The following is a 26,904-nucleotide window of genomic DNA, read 5'->3' as shown; positions in this document are numbered from 1 at the left end:
TTTAGTCTGTATTGATAATCTGTAAAGGAAAACATACATAAGCACAATTTCTCTAGCCATGCACAATACCACAAACATAATTTCTAAATGGAAATAACACCTTGCAAACTAATGATAAACTCCCTTTTTGCAGGCAGAGTCACCTTCAGAAGAAAATTGGCTCCAGAGATGAGAAACACAGTGTGTGTGTATGTGTGTGTGTGTGTGTGTAAACATTCACAAATATACATATGTGAGTAAATAATGAAGAGACTCCATAGAGTTTTGACAGAAAAAGATGAGTAGTTTGTGTACCCGTAAACAAATTAACCTTTAGAAATGAAAATGTGTGGATGGGAATTTCCAAGCCATTTCCAAAGCATTGCCGGATCTTAATTATGGGCTTAGAAATGGGTGCTTATCCAGCAAAACAATGTGGTGGGACAGTCACGAACCAATTGAAAAATGCACGTTCACTTTTAATGTTTGACGTTGCTATTTTCCTTAAAAGAAAATCTATATAAATTTATATGGCTTGCACTCGTGCTGTTCTCTGAGAGTTTGAAAACAGCTGTTCTACTGCAGTGGACTTTGACTGGGTAGATTGCAATGCTCAATAATCTGTCTCAGCTCAGGGTTAAGTGATGGAATTCATTTAAATGCCCCAGAAGTAATCATCCACAAAGAGTACATTATTTCTCTTTTATGAATTTTCAAACCTAATACTGATGGGTGGCATGCAATTAAACCTGATCAATATGTAATTTAGGTGGGCTGACATGTTTTCAAATTCTCAGAATATAGATTCTTTCAATATTGCAAGAGCTTAGTGAAATACTTAGCCCTTATAAAACAGACCAGGCATTTTAGTACAGTACAACAACAACCAAGATGTGTCTATTGGCAAGATAAATGGAGCCCAATTCAAACTAATAACTCCTAACTTTCAGCAAAAATAAATACCCTTATTTGAAAATCAAGTATCTTTTCTTTCAGTAATGAACACAACAGCTAGTGTGTTGATGAGGAACAAAAATCACATTTGCATATGGACGGGCTGGGTCTGAGTTACTTGGTTCACTTTAGGGAGGGCAGTTTAAAATGCTAATAATGACATTTAGTTGCATTTGTGATGCTAATATTCAGCTATGTTCCTGCAAATATTTATTCTGAAGGATTTAAAAAACAACAACAACGAAGATGGAAGAAAAAAAGAGAAGAGGATCACCATAACGATCCTTTGTGTTAAGCTAATAAACAAGGGGAAGTACATTGCATTGTGACCTTAGAGGTCATGGGTGACAGTCTCTAGGATTGCTAATTAGCCAGCTGTCATCCACAAAGTAATAATTACACTGGAGTTTCTATGATCTGACATGGCTCAATTTTAAAATTTATGCCTGGAGGTTTTAAACTGGACCACCTCTTGCTTTATGTATAAGTATCATCAACAGAGTCATTCTTAAATGAAATTCAGAAAGATAACTCTATGGTGTGTGTGAGTGTGAGTGAACACACACGTGTGGGAGTGGGAAGTTGTTCAAAAATTGCCATCTATATTTTCCATCCATAGAAGCTATTGCCGTTCTATTTAGTGTGTGTGTGTGCTGCATTTTGTGATCGATTATGCAGGGCACTCCCCCCAATTCAAGTTGGCACCCCTGTTTCCATCAATGGAACAGTTGATTACACTGGGCAAGAATTTTTTACTTTTTGAATGTTGTCTAGATTTCTACAACTGATTTAGGGTATTTTTGCACTGCTGAATCAGGAAATGGCATCCGTTTCTCTCCATCAGGTCAGGTTTACTGTAAAGTGAATGGTGGGCATTGATAAAGGTAAGTACACCTAAATTGCATGTTGCTTCACCATTTTTCAAACTTCAGGGCTTGAACTTCCGTTTCTTGGAACTCCTGGAATGCTCAGTGGCAGGGAGGTCTCTCTTCAGAGTCCAACAGTAGTCAGCCATCATGACTGCATCCCAGCGACCCTGATACCTGGTCTCCATCTCTTTCATGTCCTGATGGAATCTCTCCCCCTGCTCGTCACTCATTGAACCCAGGTTCTCAGGAAACCGGTCCGTATGTGAAAATAGGTAGTGCATCTTGACACTCATGTTGCAGCCCAGGTTTCTGAAAGCAGTCAGCATGTTGTTGACAAGTTCTGCGTAGTTTTTGGCCTTATTGTTGCCAAGAAAGTTCTTCACTACCAGAATATATGCCTTCCACGCTTCCAGTTCCACTTCGTTCATTGAGTTTCTGAACTCTGGATCTCTGATGAGCTGATGGATCTGAGGACCGTCAAAGATGCCAGCTTTCAACTTCTCCATGGTCAATCCTGGAAAAGCCTGGCACAAGTAAGTGAAGCAGTCACCATCCTTATCCAGAGCCTTGGTGAACTACTTGATTAAGCCGCGCTTGATGTGCAGCGGTGGGAAGAGTATTCTGTCTCTTTCCACCAGAGGGTCGTTGATGACGTTCCTTTTTTTGCAAGGCACCAATTCCTCCCACACAGGCCAGTCCTTCTTTGTGTAATGCTGAGCACGGTCCCTATTATCCCACATGCACAGAAAACATGGGTACTTGGTGAAGCCAGACTGTTGTCCCAACAAAACGTTCACCATCTTCAGGTCAACTTAAACCACTTATGCTGATCATAACCAATTTTCTCCAGCACATACTTCACCGCTTCATAGTTCTCCTTCATTGAACTCGAGTGAGCCAGGGGTATAGAGGCAAACTGGTTGCCGTTGTGTAGCAGAACACATTTCAGTGATCGCTTGCTGCTGTCAATGAACAGTCTCCAATCTTTGGGCACTCCAAGCTTGAGCAGAAGCTGTGCAATATCTGCACAGTATACCAAGTCCTTCTCTTCCGAGAAAAAACGGAGGTACTCTTGATGCCTGTTGCAGAAGAAGCTGATGCAAGCACTGTCAGAGAGGAGGTTTTTTTCCTCCAATCTGGATGCCAACAGTTCGGCAGAGTCCTTTGACAAGCTGAGGTCGCAAACTAGATCATTCAACTCCTTTTGGGAAAACTGATGTGGAGCATCATCTTCAAGAACCACTTCTTCTTCTTCATGTCCTTCAACACTGGAGGCATCTTCGTCATTATTGTCAGGAAGTTCTCCGAAGATAGGCACTGGAGTTTCATCACAATGAGCTACAGGATGACGTGCTGATTGAAGATCGGGATACTTGAGGCTGCTCCAGTTCTTTCTGATGATCCCAGTCACATCAACAGTGCACCAATTTATGGAAGATTTCGAGGATTTATGACTTCAAACTGATCCCTTTTCGACATAATCACCCAGAACTATCGGACCTGAATACTTCTTGTCATTAAAATAATCATTTCCAATCAAACAATTATTCGACATGGCACTTTACCCCCACCAACTTCTTCTAAAATGCTCCACACAAGCGTACATGTGAACAAAAACATAAAAAATGACATGTGGCCATAGCTCAAAAACTTGACCTGATTGAGCAAAACCAATGTGATTTTTGGATTCAGCGCATCAGATTCGTCCTAAATCAACTGAAAAAATGCAGACAACAAATTTGTGTTGACCAGTGTTATGCCCTCCCTACCATCACCAATTTTAATGTAGTGTCACATTATCCAATCAAGTTCCATAGCTGTTTCATTTCTCTTCTATTAGCTCCTTCCCCAAATGCACAGAACACATTTGATAATAAGTTACAAGTGATATCACTCAGGTCTGAACAACTTGTGGCCCACCAGCCATGTGTTAAGCCAGGTGCCCAATAACTGAAGAACCTGAGAAGAGTCCTGCTGGATCAGATCATTGGTCCACCTAGAACCACATCCTGTTTCCCACAGTAACTAACCAGATGCCTATAGAGAGTCCATAAGCAGGAAACGAGGGCAATAGCTCTCTCCCACTGTTCTTTATTAGCTACTGGGCTTCAGAGGCCTCCTGCCTCTGGAGATAATCTAGATAATCCATCTCTCAGCTCCTTCATTTTCGGGCAGGCAGCAAAACAAGGTGGTATGCAGAGCCCTGAATGGGCTGCTGTACATGAGTGGTGGATTATCTTCAGTTTGCTGTTCCACAATTTGCCTTTTGCAATAAGGCAGGCATAGGCAAACTCAGCCCTCCAGATGTTTTGGGACTACAACTCCCATCATCCCTATCTTACAGGACCAGTGGTCAGGGATGATGGGAGTTGTACTCCCAAAACATCTGGAGGGCCGAGTTTGCCTATGCCTGCAATAAGGCATTCACAATGGAGCCAAAACAATCACAGAATCATGATCAAGGGTGGTTGTTTTTTTATGTAGGAGAATGAAAGTTAAGTCTGTTTTTTTAAAAAAGAGCACCAGCAATATACTGCATTTGTGTGAGGCTTAGATTTGCTCAGTTCCCACACAAAGGAAAACAGAAAGTTTTGGGAGAGTTGACAGAGTAGAATAACGTGCAAAACTGGAAAGCTGAAATGAGATGTATATCTACTGGGGAGTGAGTTCAATGGGACCCACTCCCATGTTAGTATGCACTGGATCTCAGCCAAGTACACATACAAAGTATCAGCTAGGAGGAGAGACTCGAGACCCATTAGGAAGTTATTACTTGAACTTTTATAGGGGAAAGGGGGGCACACACACTAGCCCTGTCCCCCAGTCTCCCTGAATATGCCAGCTCTACCTTCCTGACCTTTCTATATTGAACAGGAAGGTTTGCAGGGGAGAATTCTAAGCACCTTCAAGATTCCTATTCATTTGGAGGATTCTTTCACCAGAATTGCCCTTTCAAAGCTTCCCACTCAACATGGTTGGGGGTACAACAGATGGTTATATGGAAGGCGTGGGCAGGCAGGTCCATGTGCTCCAGTGCCCTCTATCCATGTTGGAGATTCCTAGTTCATACCTAACATCTGAGCAGGGCTAAAATGGATGTGTATAGAAAGGACAGAAGCGAGAGCTGTGAGTCATTTGCTTTTTAGCATGGCTAGTCCAAACTGTCACCCCACAAGGGGAAAAGTGGAAATCTACATCAGGAACAAGGTGAAAATGAAGATCAATGAAAATGAAGAATGGGGGGGGGGAATCATATGAACCGTACCCAAGGGTTGAAGTGGGAATTTTCATGGAGTAGAGTGGGGAAAAGGGACCTACTCTAAATCATGCCAGGTAGGTGTAGAGGCCAGGCGACCCCAGAGTGCAGTGTCTGCCATTTCCTTCTAGAGGTTACCACTTTGCTATTTGCTGAGAGGCTGCTGTAGAGGTGGCATGGGGGCGGCTGCTGAGGAGGTGGCAGTTCTGGCCTCCAATGAGCTTTCTGCAGCAGTTGCTGCCATTGCTGCAGTAGCTGCGGGCAATTCATTCCTTGGAGGACGGATCTGTTGTCTCCATAAATCCTGCCACCCAAAGCGGTTGCCTCATGGATGGGCTCCCACGTCTGGAATTCTTCTCATCTGAATTTCTCCTTGACATTCTGGAATTCTGAATTACTGGGTCTCACTTCTGAAAAGCAATGGTGCATAATGAATTTCTCAGTGTTTGGTTTCGCTTAATTCTGGATTTTGTTCAAAGCATTTGGTGCAGCATCTTTCACTGCACACAGACACCTCCAATGTGAATATGTGTATTGATTCAACACAGCAAAATGGCAAATGTTGTGATTTTATACATGGCTGTATCAAGATCCTCTTGGGTATAGATTTTGTCATGTGCATGGTATTCATGTGTGCATCTTCTGTAAAACACCATACAAAAAGATTCCTAATGCAATCTTGCAGTTGATCCCATTAAGGAACAGAAATCTGCAGCAAATGGATGACACGCCAATTGGATAATTAATTTTAGAAATTCCCCTACTTAGGGAATTTGAGAGGAGTGGAATTTGCAGCACAGCAGACTGGGAAACAATAATGGAATTGGATGCAGGGATGGGGAATCCTCTATTCCCTCTACAGAGCATGCATATGTAGGTTTTAAAGATGCAATGTTATCTACAGTTATGACACATAGGCTATTTTAAGAAGACTAGTGCTTCTTAATCATGGAAGTATGCAGACCCTCCAGGATGCCTTGCCCTGGATTCCAGCTTGAGAATAGCAAACTATCCTGAATTTGCAAAGCAAAAGTCCCATTCCACTTCCTCTCCTCATGTACCTCTCATAGCCCATTGCTGAACCGGGATTAAAAATACTGGAAGTGAAAAATGAGCAAGCTGCCAACCGTAATATGGACTGATTACTATACAGATTAGCAAACATCTAAATTATACCAAACTAATAAGCTCTTTGATTCCATGTCAGATCAAGATGTAAAGAGCAACTTCAGACACACCCAAATCCTTATGTCACAAACTGGCTTTGGAAAGTCCATTCAAGTTTGGAAATGATTTGCCATGTGAGAAGTAGGGTGGAGCTACTTTATAAGAAAAACAACTCCAGATTTTTAAGTTCAATTGAGTGGAACGGGACAAGTGGGTCTTTCCTGACCTAATGTTGTTATGGTCAGAATCTGATTAATCCTTACACCAGTCATATAGAGGAGGCTACTGTTTATTACCCTACAGCTATGCATGTTTTGGTAATACAGTTATTGAGAGACTTGTTGTATTTAAAAAAGTTAACCTTTAATTTATGCCTTTAAGCTAAATAAATTTGCATAACAACAAAGCCACTTGAAAGGTGGTTTTCCTGCCCCGAGAAATACTAAAACTGACCTGGGCTAAGAGAAAAGCACTTGGAAAGAGGGACTATAGGGAGGTAAACGAATGGATACAAACTGTTTTGCTTGGCTTTCTATAAGGGGGTTTACCACACACCACAGCAAGCCAACAATGCATGATGGCTAGCAGTGCCATGCATTTAAACATGGACTGGTCTCAATGATTCAAATAGGAGTGGAGAGTGTCAGATTCTGCTCCATATTGATCCAGAGCAGAATCCAGTATATAGCTAGCAGAGTATAAACTTAAACACGATGCAGGGTTTCCCCCAAATAGACCAGTGGCAATCAACTTCATCCAGCACAGCTTTTTACTACTGAAGGCAAATGAGCATAATGGTCACAAATCCAGTTCTTCAGGATTGGCAGAGTCCATAAGAAGTCCAGTTGCAGCAGACTTGACTTAAACTTACAATAAGACTAAAAGCTTAACACTTAAACATACTATGTACAGAATGCCACACCAGAAGGAGAGACAGAAAGTGAAACCCTGGCTCCTTCTGGCCAACTGTATTATTATAGCCAGCATGACCTTGACAGAAAGAGATGACAGAACCAATTTAAACCAGCGGTTCAGCTTCTCTGAAGGAATAACCCAAACATCGAGAACCTTCTGCTTGTTTCTAGGCAGAATAGAAAACTTACTTGTTAGCTAGAAACTTCCAGCTTGCATCACACAGAGAAGCTTCCAGAACCTTCTTGAATCAACAGAATAGGAAAGATCTCTACACTTTAAGCCAATACTTTCTGTACCAAAACAATGCAAATCTGAGGAAAAAGCAAAAGGGATGGCTACGGAGGAGGGAGTCTAACCCTCCTCCTCCCTTGGTTTACTTCCCTGCAACCTCTCCCTATCAGACATCTTCTGGTTATCCTAGTCCTATCTGTGAGAAAAGGGTTAGAGGGTTTGTGGATAAACCATGAATGAGGAGAGGGAGTGGAGAGTGTTCTGTCCTCTTCTTTTCTGCATCCCTTTGGCCTCTTGGGACATACAGAATTAGTGTTGCAGCCATTTAAATTCAGGCTCTAATTCTTTTTTAATGTATATTTTTTTATTTAGGGGATAAAACTATTGTTTTTGGATTAATATATTCCAGTAGATCCATAGGAAAGCATTCATTTCTATGCTTCTACTCTTATCCCCAAACATAAGAACATTTATTTAAGATAAATGGGGACACGGGTGGCGCTGTGGTCTAAACCACTGAGCTTATAGGGCTTGCTGATCAGAAGGTCGGCGGTTCAAATCCCTGCAATGGGGTGAGCTCCCGTTGCTTGGTCCCAGCTCCTGCCAACCTAGCAGTTCGAAAGCACATCAAAGTGCAAGTAGAAAAATAGGTACCGCTCCAGCGGGAAGTTATATGGCGTTTCTGTGCACTGCTCTGGTTCACCAGAAGCGGCTTAGTTAGGTTGGCCACATGACCCGGAACAACTGTCTGCAGACAAATGTCGGCTCCCTCGGCCAGTAAAGCAAGATGAGAGCCGCAACCCCAGAGTCATTCCCGATTGGACTTAACTGTCAGGGGTCCTTTACCTTTACCTTTTTTACTCTTCTCCCCAAACATAAGAACATTTATTTAAGATAAATATTGTTTAAACTATTTCAAGGCTACTATGGAACTAGTACTATGGCAAGACACAGTAGTGCTGTCCCTACTGAAATGAAGTTAAGCAAGAGAGCTTGATGGTATCCAATAAAGGGGGTTATGCAAAAAAATAATAGTAATGTAACCCTCCTGCCCTGTTCACGCCATTGTTTTTTACCTAAGTTTCTAATGGAACCAACAGATAATGAGGGTCTCCTGCGATCCTCAAAGAGTTTCATTTATTCATTCTCTTATTTATGCCCCCACCTTTCCCTACCAATAGCAGTCAAGGCAGGAAGAGTTATGTGGCACTTCGCCCGATCTGGCCCACTCTGTGTACCGTTCATAAAATGCAAAGGCAGTATCTTGGACATGTCATTTCAAAGTGCCTGGAGTGATATCAAAGGAAAGACTTTCTCTGAGCTATTTGCTGGTCACTGGGACAGAAATGACAAAGGATTCTGTCCATTAGTTTTTCAATACAGTGTTCAATAGTAGTAGGAAATTGATGGTGTAACTGTGGCATCACATCGGGGAAACTTATGATGCGGACAATAGCACTTCCAATAAAAGGGCTTTTGATTTTCTGTGTGTCAAACTGTTTTAATATTAGGGCATTTCTAGGTCAATGAAGGGCTAATGTAGCATCATAAATCATATCTAAACAAGAGCCCTAAGCTGCCCATGCCTAAGTAGTATTTGGCTAAGGTCAGAAAAGCATTAAGGGAAATGACAAAAAGGTGGGTTACTAAAGCAGGAAAGGAGCTGCATTTATTCCACTGCCCCCAAACCCGACATTGACATAGCTGGCTAAGAAGAGTGAATAATAGGTGAATTAGAAATTAATGATTCCTCGGCTATGTAAATGGCAATTAAAGGACACGTCATGCTGCAGGCTCTGTCCTAAAACTCTTCTCCATTTGTTTAGACTGAAATTCATAGGGCATGCTAATGCAGGATAGAGGAATCTGCACCACAACTTTATTGAAATCACAAAACCTGGGCATTCTGTGGCATCCAGTACACTCTAAAGCTGTGTTGATTAATTTTCATTTACAATAGAATTTCCTCTATAAAATAATATGTTGTGAGTGGTTAATCCTTTTCGTATGAATAAATAATGACTGCACAAACCAACCACAAAGAAATGCATTCTACCTTCAAAATAACAGCCGTGAAACTCAATAATTTACATTGATTATTATCCTACCCATCAGTGTTACTCTAACAAAGCAACACAGTGGCTATTTTCAGATTCTTTCCCATTTCCTGAAAGATCAGGGAAGAACTGTTTTTTCCTTTCATTGTGTCAAACTCTTCAGTTTTTAAGTCATAAAAAGCATCCTTTCACCTCCCGTACATGCAAATGCAATTAGGAAAAGATGACAAATTCAATAAGATTTAATGAGGAGCAGGAAGAATGCAGTAAAAAGCCTCCTTTGCCCTATTTTGTGCTTTTAGCTAGAAGTGATACACACACACAGTCTCTCTCTCAGACAAATATAACGGGTGGGGCAATAGATGTTTATTGAAGGCAGAGAATCCTTTGGAAATACTGTCAAATACGAAAGATCCAAAGCCTGTTCTTATAAAGATGGGTTAAGCTGTGCAATATATAAGCAGAATTGCCATCGTGATCTACAATATGTGCATGTTATAGTTGGATGAGTGCAAAAAAAAAAAAATTGTTTGGAACCAAGTAAAGTTAGACACATTTGTCATTTAAAATCTGCAAATTCCTGCAATATTCTGTGCTAGCGTGTGAAACAAATGGGCTTCTGGGAGGGAAAGCTGCATTGACAAAACCAGCAAAGAGCAATTTTCTGTCATTTAATGAAGGATGGAGTGAGGCCTTGATAAAGTACCCGCTCATTACGAGTTTGTTTTTCTGTGTGCACGCAAGTGTGTGTGAGAGAGGGAGGGAGGGAGAGAGAAGAGGGTGGGAAGAGAGAGAGAGAAAGTGTGTATCTGTTGCTGAAAAGATAACCTCACTATTTCATTCTTCCTGGGCTTGCTAAATGCACTCTTTATTTCTTACTGCAAACTCATTTAGGCTCATTTACACATATGGCAGTACAAGAAATAAACATAAGAGGGCTTTTCTTTTCTTTCTTTTTTCTTCCTTTAGCAGTGCACACTTTTGCCTAGGAATACAGCCACAGAAAGATCTAAATAATATTAATAATAATTTATTATTTATACCCCGCCCATCTGGCTGGGCTTCCCCAGCCATTCTGGGTGGCTTCCAACAAAATATTAAAATACAGTAACACATCAAACATTAAAAGCTTCCCTAAAGTTCAGCTCTGTTGGGTTGGCACTAGAGCCAACAGAGGTGCCCATTAAACATCAGTTAACATATTTCATCCCGGGGCAACAAGGTTCTAATACGTTAAACTGCAGGGATATTCCTCTTCCCATACTGCTGTGCAGATTTTGGGGGGATGTTTTGTACATGTGAAGAGGAGAGCTCATGGGACAGAGGTCCTGGTCCTTAGACCAGATAGAGAGATCTTTTTATGGGTTAAGCACTGGGCTCAGCAACTCCGAGGCTTGTTTCCTCAATGAATAATTCTCCCAGCTTGCTTCCACTGATGTGAGCCAGGGAGTGTAAAGTCTGAGCCCAGGAGCCTTGGCAACTCTGTGTAAAACTCTGTGTAAAACCTTGCACTGAGCCCCCCCCCCCTTTGGCAGTTGAAACCAGTGGGGTCCAGAAGTCCCATCATAGCATTCACCTAGCGCAACTATCTCCAAAGTCTCACACAGATCTTTGCTCCTTGCCCTGCTACCTGAAATAATTTTATCAGGAGATCCCAAAAACTGAATCTGAACCCTGTAGAACTATTGGGAAAAGTAAGCTGAAATATACTCAGAGTCGCAAAGTGATTTCATGCTCTTTATTCAGCTCATAGTGGTGAGGAGGAATGAAATGAAAATCCCCTCAAAGTATCTGCTTTATATACATTATTTACACAATGGGCTGCACATGACTGGCTAATTCTGGAATTCTACTGTAAGCCAATCAGGTTGCGGATTCACTTCTATCTGGAGCATGATTGGGTGGTTCCTGCCAACCAATCATACTGCTGCATTGTTCTAAGACCAATCAGACTGCTGCATTCTGAATCCTATTGTTCTAGGACCAATCAGACTGCTGCAGTTTGGATCCTATTCAACTCAGTACATAACATAAGCGATATTATTTCCCCACATATTGTTGGGTATGTAACAAGCTAGCAACTCGTGTTACTGGTGGAGGACCAGAATCCAAACACCAGCCAGATAGCAGTGGGGTTTAATCAAGTGGCAGGTTGACAGTCCTTCTGCTCAAACTGCCCAGGGTGCAAGGTAATGGGCACAGGCAAGTCACAGAGAAAGCCTGAAGCTGGCATAGCAGTTAGGTCTGAATTGAGCCCAATGCTGTCAAGTGATGGGGCTGGAGCCAGTTCAGGATCCTGGGACAGCCCAGCCCTCCCAGCCAGGAACATCCTATTTCAGGGCTTTTTATGGGCTGCTGCGCATCCAACACATTCAGTGGGCAGAACACTGACATCACTCCATGGATGCAAAAGGGGGCTGGATAGCAGCCTTAGGCCACATATCCACTATGCATTTAAAGCAGTATCCTACTGCAATGAAGTGTCATGGCTTCTTCCCCTAAAGAATCCTGGAACTGTAGCTTGTTAAGGGTGCTGAAGGTTGTTAACAGACTCAAATTCACCTCACAGAACTACAGTTTCCAGAGTGGTTTAAACAATCAATTCCTCTTGCCAGGGAACTCTGGGAATTGTCTGAGGGGCTCCCACTGGGTTTGGTTGGGCTTACTTCCAGGTTAGTGAGGATTGGATTGAATCTTGAATGAAGGAAAGTTCATATAGCACTGATTGACAACTAAATGTGTGTGTGTGGGGGGGGTGTTGTACACATCCCTACTGGTTGTTTTTAGCAATGAACTTTTTTATTTCCTTTGAGCATGATGGCACTTCCTGCACACCTAGGATTCTTCCAGTGTGCTCATTCATAGTAACTAAAATCACTTTTGCTAGGTCGTGGAAATATTCTAGGCTGCCTACAAGGAAACAATGGCTGGGAAGAGTGTAGTATATTTCAATTATGCAGAAGTTAATGCACCAAGTACTTTTGGCTGGGCATCCAACCCTGAAGTCTAACATCCTCACGGTTTGGTTTCCTTTAATCACATATTTAGATGGCCCTGAACTTTATAGGTTGACGTCTCTTGTATGCAAAATTCATTTAGATGTACTAATGTTAGTTCTTCAGACTATTGGAGGCAGTTGTTTTGTTTTGATTGTTGTGACCACTAAGTACTTGTTTGTCCTATGCATTTATACTTCTTTTGCTGTATTTTTTCTCCTTCCTTCCTCCCTCCCTCCATTTTTATCAGCCCAGAGGACTTAGATTCAAATCAGATGTGACCTTCAATATATTTTTTTATTTATCAAGCAGCTTTTTACAAATGCAGAAATAGTCACACATGAAGGAGCCAAACACTTGTCTGGATCACAGTAGGGATGCAGGAACATTTTATTCTTTCCTCCTTTGCTTCTATCCCGAGGAAAATACCTTAACTAAATCTACTGTTTCCTTTGGGAGCAAATGCCCCATTTAGCAGCAATGTGCCCCCCCCCCAATGCAAATAACATCTTCAACAGAGGAACTTCTCTCAGAACTGCAGAGGGGGTAGGGAGGGTTAAATATCTCCTCCATATTGGAGGAGCAAGGATACTCATTGCCAAAAATTGGAAGACTCAAGATCTACCCACACTGGAAGAATGGCAGATGCAGCTGATAGACTATATGCAACTGGCAGAGATGACCGGCAGAATCCGAGACCTGGGAGAAGAAAGGATGGAAGAAGACTGGAAGAAATTTAAAACTTATTTACAAAAATATTGTAATTTGATTGAATGTTAAGAAGGATGCTTGATCATAAATAATTGGCCACCACTAAACTAGATTGAAACTAGACGATAAGCGAGATAAAGGAAAAGACAAATCCTTTGGGAGAACTATCAGATTATATTTAAATGAGTGGATATAAGATTGTAAACAAGATGATAATTTGCTTGAAAAAAATTTTTTTAACAATGTAAGTGGGAGCGGGAGATGTGAGGAAGTCCAAACGAGTTATGAAATTTTGTGTATGACATAAGCAATGTTGTTTGTTATTTATGCTTTTTTCTTATAAAAATTCTTAATAAATATTTATATATATATAAAAAATATCTCCTCCATATTGGTTGTGGACCTGGAAATTATCAGTCTTCCTTTAGCTGAACTCTTTGCAGATTTTAAAACCTGCAAATGATGCATTTGACCTCATGTTCAGTTCTAGATAATGGAATTTAACCAATGGTAACCTTGCACTAGAAGAACTGTGTTTCAGTTCAAGTGTTTCAGAAAGTGTGAATTGGGTAGGTTTATCTTTAAGTGTAAAGAGACGCAGGTGGCACTGTGGTCTAAACCACTGAGCCTAGGGCTTGCTGATCGGAAGGTTGGCAGTTCCAATCACCATGACTGGGTGAGCTTCCGTTGCTCAGTCCCTGCTCCTGCCAACCTAGCAGTTTGAAAACACATCAAAGTGCAAGTATATAAATAAGTAGCGCTCTGGCGGGAAGGTAAACGTCGTTTCTCTATGCTGCTCTGGTTCGCCAGAAGCGGCTTAGTCATGCTGGCCACATGACCTGGAAAAACTGTTTGCGGACAAATGTCGGCTCCCTCAGCCTATAGAGCGAGATGAGCGCCGCAACCCCAGAGTCGTTCTCAATTGGACTTAACTGTCAGGGGTCCTTTTCCTTTACCTTCACCTTTTTATCTTCAAATGTGAATTGAACTGAATTCTCCCACACCCCTACCTTATGTAATGGCCATTCCCATAAGTCAAGGAGACTCTGACCCATGCTGTAAGTTAGAAGATGCCAAGCTACCACTTGTTCAGAGATGTAAAAAAAGTGATAGTCTATTGTTGACTGAATGCTTAACTAGCTGAGTCTTAAGCCTCAATAGGCCAGATTAATTAAAACAAACTTGCACAAAAGCCACCAACAATATTAAAAAATCAAATATTCAAAGGCTTATCTTGTGCAGATTGTCTGCAAACCTACCAATATGCATTTGGTATGCTTGAGGAATTCATCATTTACTTGTTCCAATATGAACTGACCCATGTCTCTCAGACTAATGTGAGGATCAGGATGCAGTTAGCCTCTGCATTTTGCACTTCCCCCAAATTTGCAATGTTGCCCCAGCTCAATAAAATAAATACAAATATGCATACAAAAATGTATGTTTTCAAGGCAGAATGTGCTTAGAAATGAGTATTTTTCAAGAAGATAAAGTCAAATGTGTTTAAGTGTATTTCTAAATACAAATATTTGTGTGGATTTTAAATTATTTTGCAGATGTGTACAGAAATGGGGAAAAAAGACTTATGAATCAACAGACATCTAAATGACATGGAGCTGAAATAGTCTACCTCCAATATCTATCTAGAGAGATCATTTCTGCTTTTGTTTTTGAGTAGTACCATAATTCATGATACAAAATTTAGGAGGGGGGTACCATGGCACTCACAAAGCAGTTTCCATAAAATACATAATGGGCTAACATTTTAAACAAACAATTTCATATATTTTATATAGAATTATAGACAGGAGCATATTTTACCTCAGACAAATGATCCTATAAATTATCGGTGCTCACTGCACTGCATATATGCTGACTGCTTTTTTAAAAGTGACTTTTTCAATAAACTAATTTTTTAAAAGACAGAAATATATATTCCAGGATTTTCCTGGAGATACATACACATACACACCAGCCTCATCATAATACTGCCTACCTAAATAATAGCCGGGTCAGAATATAGTATTGGATGTCTTACAGTCCTTTGAAAAGACCAAGCTGTGTTAAGCAGCCTTCAGCAAGCTGTCACAGATGAGACCAATAAGCACATCCTGACTTAACACACATCAAGGGTTGCTAAGGATACACCGTCAAGGGACGGGGGTCAGGAGTCAAACTGACCAATATTGAGTAAATTACATTGGTTCAAATGATTCCCCCTGAGCTAGTAATGATATGGCATGCACATAGTTTTGGTCTAAAGACTAATAAATACTACCTTTGAAGGCTCAAGAGGACACAAAGCATGTAAAATTATATGGTAGGGCTAAGCCGTTGGATTATGCTATCATGTGTTTAGGTGTCTTGTTTGTGTGTGCATGTAAATGACCTAAAGCCCTCATTATTTCTCACAGTACAGCAAAGACTAAAAGAATTCAATATCTTCTTGCCTCTAATGACAAAAAAAAAAAAAATGTGTACAGGAGGGACAGCAACAACACAGTGATTGGATACCTTCTAGAAGTCATTCATTTCCAGAGATAAAATATTTATAATTTTGGACAACATTGTAAATGTGCGTGGTAATCAACAAAAAACCAGATATATTTCCAGTCGTGGAATGCTTATAGTCCTAGAAGAAACAGTGTCTTGGGCCACAGATTAATCAGGAATACACATCGGCGTAAATAACTTTTACATCCCCACCGCCAATTGGGTTCTCTGTAAATTCAGGGAGTTATATCAGAGCAGAGATAGTGAATGAGATTCCTTTCAGATACTGTTGGACTTCAGTGCCTCTCAACCTCAGCTAACATGGCCAGTGGGCAGGGATGATGGGTGTTAGAATCCAACATCTGGAAGAGACTATGTTAGTCAATTCTGCATTAGAGTTATGTAGTAGGAAATCCATACCTAAAACCACCAACCAACCAATCTGATGAACACTTTCCCTGTTCACATGAATGAGATGGATTCTGCAAAGGAATTATTGGGACTGATGGACTGCACTCATTGGAGCAGAAAAGAGATCTCCAAAGGTCAGAAGGAAAGGTAAGAAATTTAATACCAGACCAATATAGAAGAGAACTTATGGAGCGTAGTGGGTCAAACAAAAATGGAATGCTGTGTGGATAAACTATACATGGTTATAATGCGATGTGTCTACAGACTATGGAGTATATTATAAATTGTTTTACAATTTAAGTAATGTAACAATATTTTTTAATTACCAGGGGGTAGCCATGCTTTATCCAAAGCAGCAAAGGGCAATCCTAAGTATGGGAAGTAAGTGAAATTTATGCTGGCTTAAGTTAAACTGGCATAAAGTAGTGGAGCTACTGTTGGCTGAGCCCACCTAAGCCTGGGAAAAGAAGCCTTTAAAATAGAGCTTCGCTTACACCAACCTTTTTCCCGGTCATGTGATGAAGCTGAATGGAGTTAGGATGCCGCATACATTCCCCATACTTGGTCCCATCTTCCACTCCTTCCCTGGAACACTCATTTTTAGGGTTTAAAAGGTAAAGGGACCCCTGACCATTAGGTCCAGTCGTGACTGACTCTGGGGTTGTGGCACTCATCTCGCTTTATTGGCCAAGGGAGCCGGGGTACAGCTTCCGGGTCATGTGGCCAGCATGACTAAGCCACTTCTGGCAAACGAGAGCAGTGCATGGAAACGCCATTTACCTTCCTGCTGGAGTAGTACCTATTTATCTACTTGCACTTTGATGTGCTTTCGAACTGCTAGGTTGGCAGGAGCAGGGACCGAGCAACAGGAGCTCACCCTGTCGCGGGGATTCGAACCGCCAACCTTCTGATCGGCAAATCCTAGGCTCTGTGGTTTAACCCACAGCGCCACCCACGTCCCTTTAGGGTTTATGCCAGTGTAAAATCTGCAAGTCTTAGCTTAGCCAGCTTAGACCTGACTGAGTCAAGGTTGGGGACCTGCTGGCTAACCTGGAGATCTGCCACATCCTAACTCGCTCATCCCAGCAGATCTAGGCTTAGGAATGTGCCTTTAAAGACTAATATAGCACAATTCTAAACATGTCTACTCAGAAGTAAATCTCACTGAGTTCATTACAGTTTACTCCCAAGTAACTGGGGTTAGGATTGCAGCCTAAGTGTTATGGTACAGTTTTTGTGTGTGTGAATCACAGTCTATTTCATCAGATGGATGTAGTCTTACACCAAGTCACGGGTATGGATTTATATATTTATACAGTATATTACTTTTTTAACCTTTTATATTTATTAGTTTGTTCAGTTTCTAAACTGCCCTTTATTTGAAATGATCCCAAGTGAGAATGCAAAAAAAAGCTCTACCTTAAAACAATAAAAATCATAAGCAAATTTAAAACTATAATAAAATATGATACAAAACACAGTACAGCAGACAAACAATTAAAGCTGCTAACACGAATGAATCTGTTTTTACCATAGTCCCAGGTGAAGATGTATGATTTCAGTCAGTGCTGATGAGTTAATAACATCAGCGTCAACCATACCTCCAAGGGGAAAGAGTTTCATACATGGGGTGCAACCATGGAAAAGGCCCTGTTTTTTATCAGCATCAGGACCACAAGTTCAACCTCCCTACAGATCTTCACGCACAGTCCAGTTTATACGAGAGGAAGGCTCCTTCAAGTATTGGAACTGCAGGTCATTGAGAAATGTATACATTAACTTTAATATATTGAATTGGGTTTGAACAGGGAAACAGTGGCCCAGTTTAGGTAATCTACCCAATTGCCAGACACAAGAACCAAAACTCACAACATTCCTGTTTTGTCTAGCTCCATTCAATGACTAAATTAGGTGAAAATATTAAAAAAGTAAAATGCTTCCAAATGTTATAGAGAAACAAAGTGTAACATTAACCCATTGTAAAAATATAAAAATGCAGTCAAATATAGATAAAATTACAAAGATGACAATATATATATATAAAGATGAGGTAATCACATTGACTTGTCTGTTCAGCTTAAATCCTGATTTTTGTATGACCAATAGATGACAACAAAAGTTTTCAAAGACCAGATGTGCTTTGACTAGGGTTGTGCCATTACTTCAATTGGGTCCCCCAAACCAGGCCAACCTGTTCTGTTCATTGAGTAGTCAATCCCAGAACCTTCTGTGTTTGTCTTATGAATCATTCCTTTACATGAACAGACCCATGGGACGGATGAGCTTAATTGTCTTCCATTTGATATGAAACATCTGCATTCCAAAGCAATTAAATTATAATTTTATTAGTAATATCAATAGAGATGGTGAGTTACAAGGAAGCTTCTGGAAATTATTTCATTGAAAATAGAAAGGGTAATAATATGAATAAATCATAGCTACAGTTGTATGAAGAAGGTTACATTTTTATCATGGATACCATGGAAACTGTGGTTAGTTCATTCATGCCTTGACAATTGGAGAGATTGTTGTTGGAACTTCGCTGAGAGATCCTTATCCAAGATTTAATCCCAGAAGAGGACACTACACATGCCTGAGCTGTGCAATTCCATTAATTTATGTTTAGGGTTATTCACAGTGGCATCAGCTCTTCCAGGTCCTCTCAAACCCTTATTGCTGTCTGTTATAACATAAATTGTCAACCCAACTTTCCCATTGTCAATATTGTATCCCCATACAGCTCCCATCAACTCCAGCTAATTATCATTGTTGGTGGCTAAGGATTATTCACTTATTTTTTCTCTTCGCTCTTCTGTTACTCTAATGGGACCTTAAGATACTAGTTGACTAAAATTCCATCTTCTGCTCTGTCTACTCCTCTGCTCACTTCTCCTGTTAGCTGAGCATCACAGACTACCTATTTGGCCACCATAGAACTTAGTTTTATGATTTAATACTCCAAAGCAGTTGGCAGGGCTGGACAGTGCTTTCTCCAGTCATTCCCTTGGGATCTCCCCAACTTGGAAGTTTACCCTGCATGAAGACATTCCTTTACGAGGGAATGAGGCTCATGTTCAAAATATCCAATGCACATGGATCCATTTGATTTCTCAGATAAAATCAAGGAATCAACCACATGAATCAGCCCCCTCAATCATGTAAAAGAATAAAAATAATGCGTCATTGTGAAATAAATAAATTTCATACAGGTTCATAGAATCATAGAGTTGGAAGAGACCACAAGGGCCATCGAGTCCAACCCCCTGCCAAGCAGGAAACACCATCAGAGCACTCCTGACATATGGTTGTCAAGCCTCTGCTTAAAGACCTCCAAAGATGGAGACTCCACCACACTCAAGACTAAGCAGATAGTCTTTTCCAAATTGGGATAATTCAAAAGATAATAAGCTATAAAATTTACCTCAGGCAATGACTCCATAATGTCCTCTGTGTTGAGGGTGGACTCCAGTCATGTTCTCTCTGAGATAGATATGAAATGAAACTCAAACATTCAAACTCAAAAGATTCTATGATTCTATTCTATGATTCTATGTTTCCTCTTCTTTTTAATTGGTTTCGCCAATGTCTCCATTAGGGCACTGAACCAATCACAAAAACTACCAGTTCCCTCTTCTTCTCTCACTCACTACAGCTATAAGAAGGCTAAAGTTCTGAACTCACCTCCCTTCATTTGTCTGGTCATTCTCTCACCTTTGCTTATAACCCTCAGATGCTATCAAATGAAATCATTCTTTGAGGTGCATAGTCAGCCATCAGAGACAAGCTGTTGGTGAAGGGCAAGGAAATCCTATCATGCAGCCGGCTACGATTGTGGTAGTAGAGTCGATGAACATGTGGGAAGTGAGCAGATAGTCTTTTCCAAATTGGGATAAGTATAATCATGCAGCAAATGATTTAGTCATAAGAGACCCTGCTGCAATTTACTTACACGTTTCTCTCATTTAAACTTAAAAAAGAGAGCATATTTAAAAACACATTTTAAAAATAAAAATAAAAATTGGCATTCATTCTAAACCCCATTGAAATGGACATAACTAAAGTTTGTGAAATGTTTTTAGATACTTATTGAAAATGCCTGTTGACCCTTAACTACAGTAAAGGATTGCAAATGTAACATCAAAGTTATTACACAAGTTAATGAGGCCTTAAATTGGGATATTTTATAAGATTCTGGTGGTTTTTTTAGTAGTACAGTATACAGCCGCTAAATGTATCATCTTTGTGCACAATGACTGAACTCTTTAATTGGCCACTTAAGGAAAAAAGCCTAGCCACCCAAGAAGGTTGCATTGTCTTAGAAAAATCAACTCCTGCGTAATGGAATTGGATCACAGGAAACCCATTACTGTATTTTCCTTTGTTTAATTAGGTGAAATTATTATACCAATATACCAATATGGCAAGGTCAAGGTTTTCCCCACTGTATTGGGAGTTTTGTGTTGGGAAAGAAGTTGGTTCTGATTTTCCTCTGTTAATTTGCAAAATGCATTAGTTGCATATATATCAACAACAACAATAATAATTCAGGTACATAGCCGTGTTGGTCTGACACAGTAATAAAATAAAATAAAAATGGTCCAATAGCACCTTAGAGACCAACTAAGTTTGTTCTTGGTATGAGCTTTCGTATCTGAAGAAGTGTGCATGCACACGAAAGCTCATGCCAAGAACAAACTTAGTTGGTCTCTAAGGTGCTACTAGACCATTTTTTTTAACAATAATAATCATAAACCTTCTCACAAAGGTGCTCAGAGCGACAAACACACAAATGATAAAACAATTAAAACTTATAAAAACAATTCCAAGACAGATACAGACTGGGAAAGATCCTCATTTAAAAGGTTGTCCGGAATAATAGGAACATCTTCAGTATTCACCGAAAAGACAACAGAGATAGCACTTATCTATCTTTGGCAATAAATTGCTCTTGGAACATCCTTAGGTGGCTCAGAAGAAATGATGTATAGAATAAATGGCTAATCTAATGTTGGGGGGACAGAGAAGAGAACAATAAATGTATGGATGAACCTATGTGTGACTTTCTGCTCAGGTTCTGACTTGTTCTGTCATCATCAAGTAATTCTAGTGTTCAAAGAATATGTGGGAGGATTAAGTGTGAAGTGGGTGTGGATAGGGTGGATAGAGCCAATGTGGTATAGTGGTTAAGAGCGGTAGTCTCGTAATCTGGGGAACCGGGTTCGCATCTCCGCTCCTCCACATGCAGCTGCTGGGTGACCTTGGGCCAGTCACACTTCTTTGAAGTCTCTCAGCCCCACTCACCTTGATGTGGGGGAGGAATTGAAAGGAGAATGTTAGCTCCTTTGAGATTCCTTAAAGGGAGTGAAAGGCGGGATATCAAATCCAAACTCTTCATCTTCTTCTTCTTCTGTCCCTAACTCCCCAATGGCCCCATTTCCACTGGCTCCAACTTCCACTTTCATATGATGACCTGAAAGGGGATTTTGGCATGTTTTAGCTGACCACATTTAGAATCCTTCATCCACTCAGGAATCATGCACAATCAGGGTTCCTGCATGCAAGATGAGATCAGCTGAGCAGTCAAATTATCCTTTCAGACCTTACTGAAGGTAGGGAGTAGCGCTTGTGACAATGTGGGGGTCAGGGTTAGCAGACACAACCCAACACCCACTCCATACTATTCCCCTACATGTTATTTGAAAGCCCAAACAGGGTTCGTGCAATCCAGTTCAGGAAGCACCTGCAAATCCATTCTGAAGTGGGTGAGAGGTTCATTGACAGCATACTCAGCTCCTTTGTGCACCAATGTACTGAGGTACAAGCCGTATGACCCCTGGTGACTGGATTCAGGTAAATGAAGTGATGCTCCCAACTTCATTACCTTTCCTAAAGAAATTCTCTCTGGCTTGCTGCTAACACACCAACACAGTGAACTAAGGGCACCAGAAGCTGATCTAAGCCAGCCAGAGGTAAGAACTGGATTTGCATCCCAACTCACCTGCGATCCTCTTAGGTGGCTCTTGAATGTGACAGCCTCTCCCTGAGTTCAGATACTGAAGTTAACCATTGCAAGATGAACTGCATGTAGGGATGACATTACAGATCAAACAATACAGAGACCTTTCACGTCACCTCTCATTACCTCAGAAACATTATTAAGAGCACTTAGCAATGATTTTGTCAACCTAATTTAACAGTCTGCATGTAAAAGACTTGCAACAACAACAACAAACAGCCATTACCTATCATTATCTTAAGTGAGTTTTTGTCATTTGCTATTCGAATCCCTGGAAGCTGAATTGCAGATTTGTTTCATGTCAAACACCAACAAACTTATTTAAAAGCTATATAACTTGGGTGGTGGTGTTTTTTGTTAAGAGGGCACCTTTCTTTGCTCTCTACCCTGCTCGAAATCAAAGAAGCTATTAATATCTAGTGTAGGAATAGTGATATCCTAGCTCCTTGTCATGGAGATGTCTCAGCAACCGGTAAAAACCAATACTTACCTTAAATCCACCCCCCCCCTTCAAAATGTGGATGTGCCTCCAATAATTTAAAAAATAGATGGTGATAAGTTGAAAATGTCAGGTAATTGGCAGACAGATAGAAAGTTAAACTGTGTCCTCAGTGAAGCAAATTAAGCAGCAGCTGCCAGCGGCGGCCCCAAGGTCATCTGAATGTCAGAATCAAGTAAAGGCCAATCATTCAGAAGGGGTTCTCTGCTGATATTTGCCCTCCCTGGTCATTTTCTGATCTCCCAGGAACTGCCCTGAACTACTGCCAACATGTGTTCATTTCTAAAAATTACACAGATTGTGATTTATTACCCATCAAGCTACAAAAATCCATTGTGAATTAAATCAGCCCTTTGTTTAAATTGGTACTCTAGAATACGTATCATATCATCATAAATGACATTGAAGTTATAATCTACAGTAGTCTGCCTCAGACACTGATAAGGCTTCACCAAGGGACGATCAATACTTACTATTCATTTTTGAAATTATCTTCACATTGATCCCTGAACAAGCGCCAGCAACACAGAGGCACAGTGGCTTTAATACAATAATTATATAAAGGTTTACAGGCTCATCCTCCCAGCCAATAAAAGCTGTCAGCTGGCAGGGACAGTTACAATCCCATAATCCATCAAAATGCTGTTCTCTGACCTATGGGCTTCTGGGCTTTTGGTAGTCCTCGATAAGCATGCTTATAGAGGAGCGCAACAAACAGAGGGAAAACAAAAGCACCAGATTCATGTTACTGATTACCAAAAATAATAATCTTCTATCACACTTTTATTTATCTCAATAAAATTTGCAATGGCAAGATTTCCTTGCTTCACCACCCCCTGTTTTTGTCTTTCCTTTGGATTAAGTGTGAAGATATTGGGCATTTTATCTTATTTTTTATGTCATTCGTATACTTATTGATAAGATTTTATTATCACATTCTGTTTATTTTGTGCCTCCTCATTTTTATTCATTCACTATCCCTCTTTATCACATCAACCATAAAGTCTGTTTGACAGTAATTTGTCGCAGGACGAGCATCCAAAGGGGGGACAGTAAAAAAATTAAAGCTCTGGCTGTGCTTGTGTGTATCTGTAGTTCCCACAGCTGAAGAGGCATGCCGTTGTCCGTTTGAAACAGCAGCTTGTCTCGTCAGTGGTGTTGCAAAGAAAACTCCCTTCAGATTGCCAGCTGAACATGCTAATGTCCTTTCTTGACACCTTCTTCCACCTCTCCCAAATAACTTTGAATTAAGTTATCGACAGTGATGCAGACTACTTACAAAATTTGTATCTGGCACAAGCCCACTGACAGCAGAAGAATGTCCCAAGCAATTATAACCAACAGACAGACCATTAATATGCTGGAAATAAGGAACTGCCAGGCCATTCCAAAAGGTAATCATTGCATAACTCAGGCAAGAAACATATTCATACACTGTGGATAAGGGAATCCAAATGTTCATAGGCATATATATGTATAAATATAGTCATAAAAGACACTGATAGCAGGGTGAAAGAGGGAGAAAGAAAGAAAGTGTCTGTCAACATGAACTTTTGCAGAAGATGAATCAAAACTATTGAATGGCTCAAGGGCAAAACTACCGCTGACATTTTAGAGACTGGGTTAACTGTTCCCTTCATAGCTATTGATACAAGAATAAAAATAAAATACGTCAGCTATGATGAGTGACTTCTGGGGGAGGGGAGAAGAAACAAGGGGGATGAAGAACAAGAAAAGAAAAGATGTACAAATTAATAGGTACATAGGCACCTTAATGTGATGCACATTTACTCACAAGAACGCCCCCATTAAGTTCAATGGGGCTTAGCTGCAATAACAGTACAATCCATGACTAAAAATCAAGATTTCAGATCATTAGAATCTACATTTGGGGTAAATAACTTCACTGCTTTTAAGAAACATACTCATTAGGCTGTGCAAATGCCCCCCTCCCCCGCTTCACTTTGGGTCAAGCCCCTATTCACTTCAGATAGCTTTGGAGTGTGGGGAGGCTTGCCTTGGACCCTGTATCCAAAGCAATAGTTGGGATATGTCCTGCTTTTGACTTATATTGGGAAACCAAACTAGCCATAACTTTTTAGTTTTTAGTTTTTTTTCCATGCAGGTGCATGGAACCTGCAAACATGGTAGTCCTCCAGGAGTCGGTTAACCATGCCAAATTTTGTTTCCCCCTAAATATTTTCAAAAGTAAATTGGTCATAGCTTTCTAGGTGCATCAAACCTGCTGGAATTGTACCCACTCTTCCCCAAAAGAGGGGATTAACATGGGCAACAGCTTAGCAGCACCTGTATGATAGGCATAACTTTTCCTCTTGCCCACTTGTAGCACTATAGAGAGTTGGGGGACACTTCAGATCAGGTTTTGTGCTACAGGGCTATATGGAGAAGACTCATTGCACAAGCAGAGGTTCAGTAGCAGAGCACTGGGGGTTGCCATATGATGGGAAGTTTCACATACCGGTTTATAGCACAGAGAAAATGTCGGCTTTGTTTTGTTGTCAGTCACAGGAGAGTTTTTGTTGCCATAGAGATTGATATCCAGGAAACATCACATATGAATTTTAGAACTGTATGCCACAAGTTGGTTTCAGCCATAGACCAATAGACCAGTAACAGTGTTAGTGATGGTGACTCTCTTCTTTTAGTCTATCCACAATCTCAGCTGTCTCAGAATTCTTGATTGTAAGTTGGTCTCCCTTCAGATCCTAGATCTTTCATTGGTTAAGAGAGACCATTTGGAGGGCTACTAGTATAACATCCCTGTAAATAGACAACCTTATTATTTTTTCCATATGCAGAGACAGTTTGATAAGCAGACATTTTCTCAAAAGTGTTACCCTACATGAATTCTGAAGTGTTTGAACCATGGAATCAGATGCCAATTGATTACTATACATTTTTATTAGTTTTTACATATATTTTCCAAACAGAACATATCATATCATATCATATCATCTCTATACAACATTTTGACTATTTTAGCCTGAGACTTCCATCAGCCACATCTAATGATTTTCCTACCTCATCTCTCAATCTTACCTTTGTCATCCTTACTATTACTTTTAATAATCTATAACTTAAAATCCATTCTCATAAATCTTTTCTGCAATATTTCATATACTTCTCCTTCTTGTAGTCCTACAAGCGTAGTCAGTTGATTACAATTGTCTTTCAAATAACTCACATATTTACTCCAATCTTTCAAGAATTTCTGGTCGTGCTGGTTTCGAACTCTCCCTGTCATCTTATCCAATTCTGCACAGTCCATTAATTTCATCTGCCATTCCTCCTTCGTCGGTAATTCTTCCTGCTTCCATTTCTGTGCCAATAATACTCTTGCTGCAGTTGTCGCATATAAAAACAGCTTTTTATCTTGTCTACTCATGTCAGTACCTCAGATGCCAATTGAAAGTCTTCTCAGATATGGTTTGCAGGCAAGTTGTGCTGTGCTCTTCTCTTTGTTCACATTCTGAAAACACACAGAGACTGTGTGGCTAGCTCACTATATAGTCGGTCTCTAGATAGCTCTGTATCTGTGTAGAGTCAGGGGTCCACCATTGCTGTTCTAATTGTGTTTAAGACACTCAGTAAAGTTCTTGATTAGCTTCCAACTGATGTGTCATCTTCAATAACAAGGGGAAAGCAGCTAGATATGTGTAACTTTAATGTGCAAGTGGCTAGATGGGAATATAACTCCAGCATCTGTCAAAACTCTGGTTAACTTCCCCATTATTTACATGTCCATTGTACGTGGGACCCTTCCTCTTTTATAAATGTTTCCTTATATTTGGTTCCAACCACTCAAACTTAAGTAGAGAAAAATAGGATAAGAAGTGACTCTTGAGCAGCCTTCCTTAGACAACAGACACAAGAAGTCCCTGTGAACTTAGAGGTTTAACAAATTAATATGCAATTTTAAGCTTCTATTCATGGCCATAAAAATACCCCGATTCTTCACCTTGCCAACAAGGTCTTCCCATTTCTGTAGCAATTCAGCAAATCATAGCAGTAAGGGAAGTTCTGTTCATTCAATCATTCCATCTCCCTGCTGGTTGCAGGAATGTTCCCTACAGTGTCTGTAGGCAATAACATGCCTAAAAAAGGGGGCAAATTATTAAATCAGCCTTGGGATTTGTCATCTGGTTATGCTGAAAAGACTGGAGCAATTTGCCAACATAAAGCTGGGATCACAGAGTGCACTGTCGACAGCTAGTATTGTAATGATAATGAACCTATCTCGACAGGACTGGCACAGACACATAAAGTGGTTTTCTGAATGTGATATTAACAACAGACACCCAAAACAAAATTGAAATATTCTTCCTATAC

Source organism: Podarcis gaigeae (assembly GCF_964106915.1).
Source record: "Podarcis gaigeae genome assembly, chromosome: 7".
Lineage (NCBI taxonomy): Eukaryota > Metazoa > Chordata > Lepidosauria > Squamata > Lacertidae > Podarcis > Podarcis gaigeae.
The sequence above is the reverse complement of the archived record's forward strand: the minus strand, read 5'-3'. Positions refer to the sequence as shown.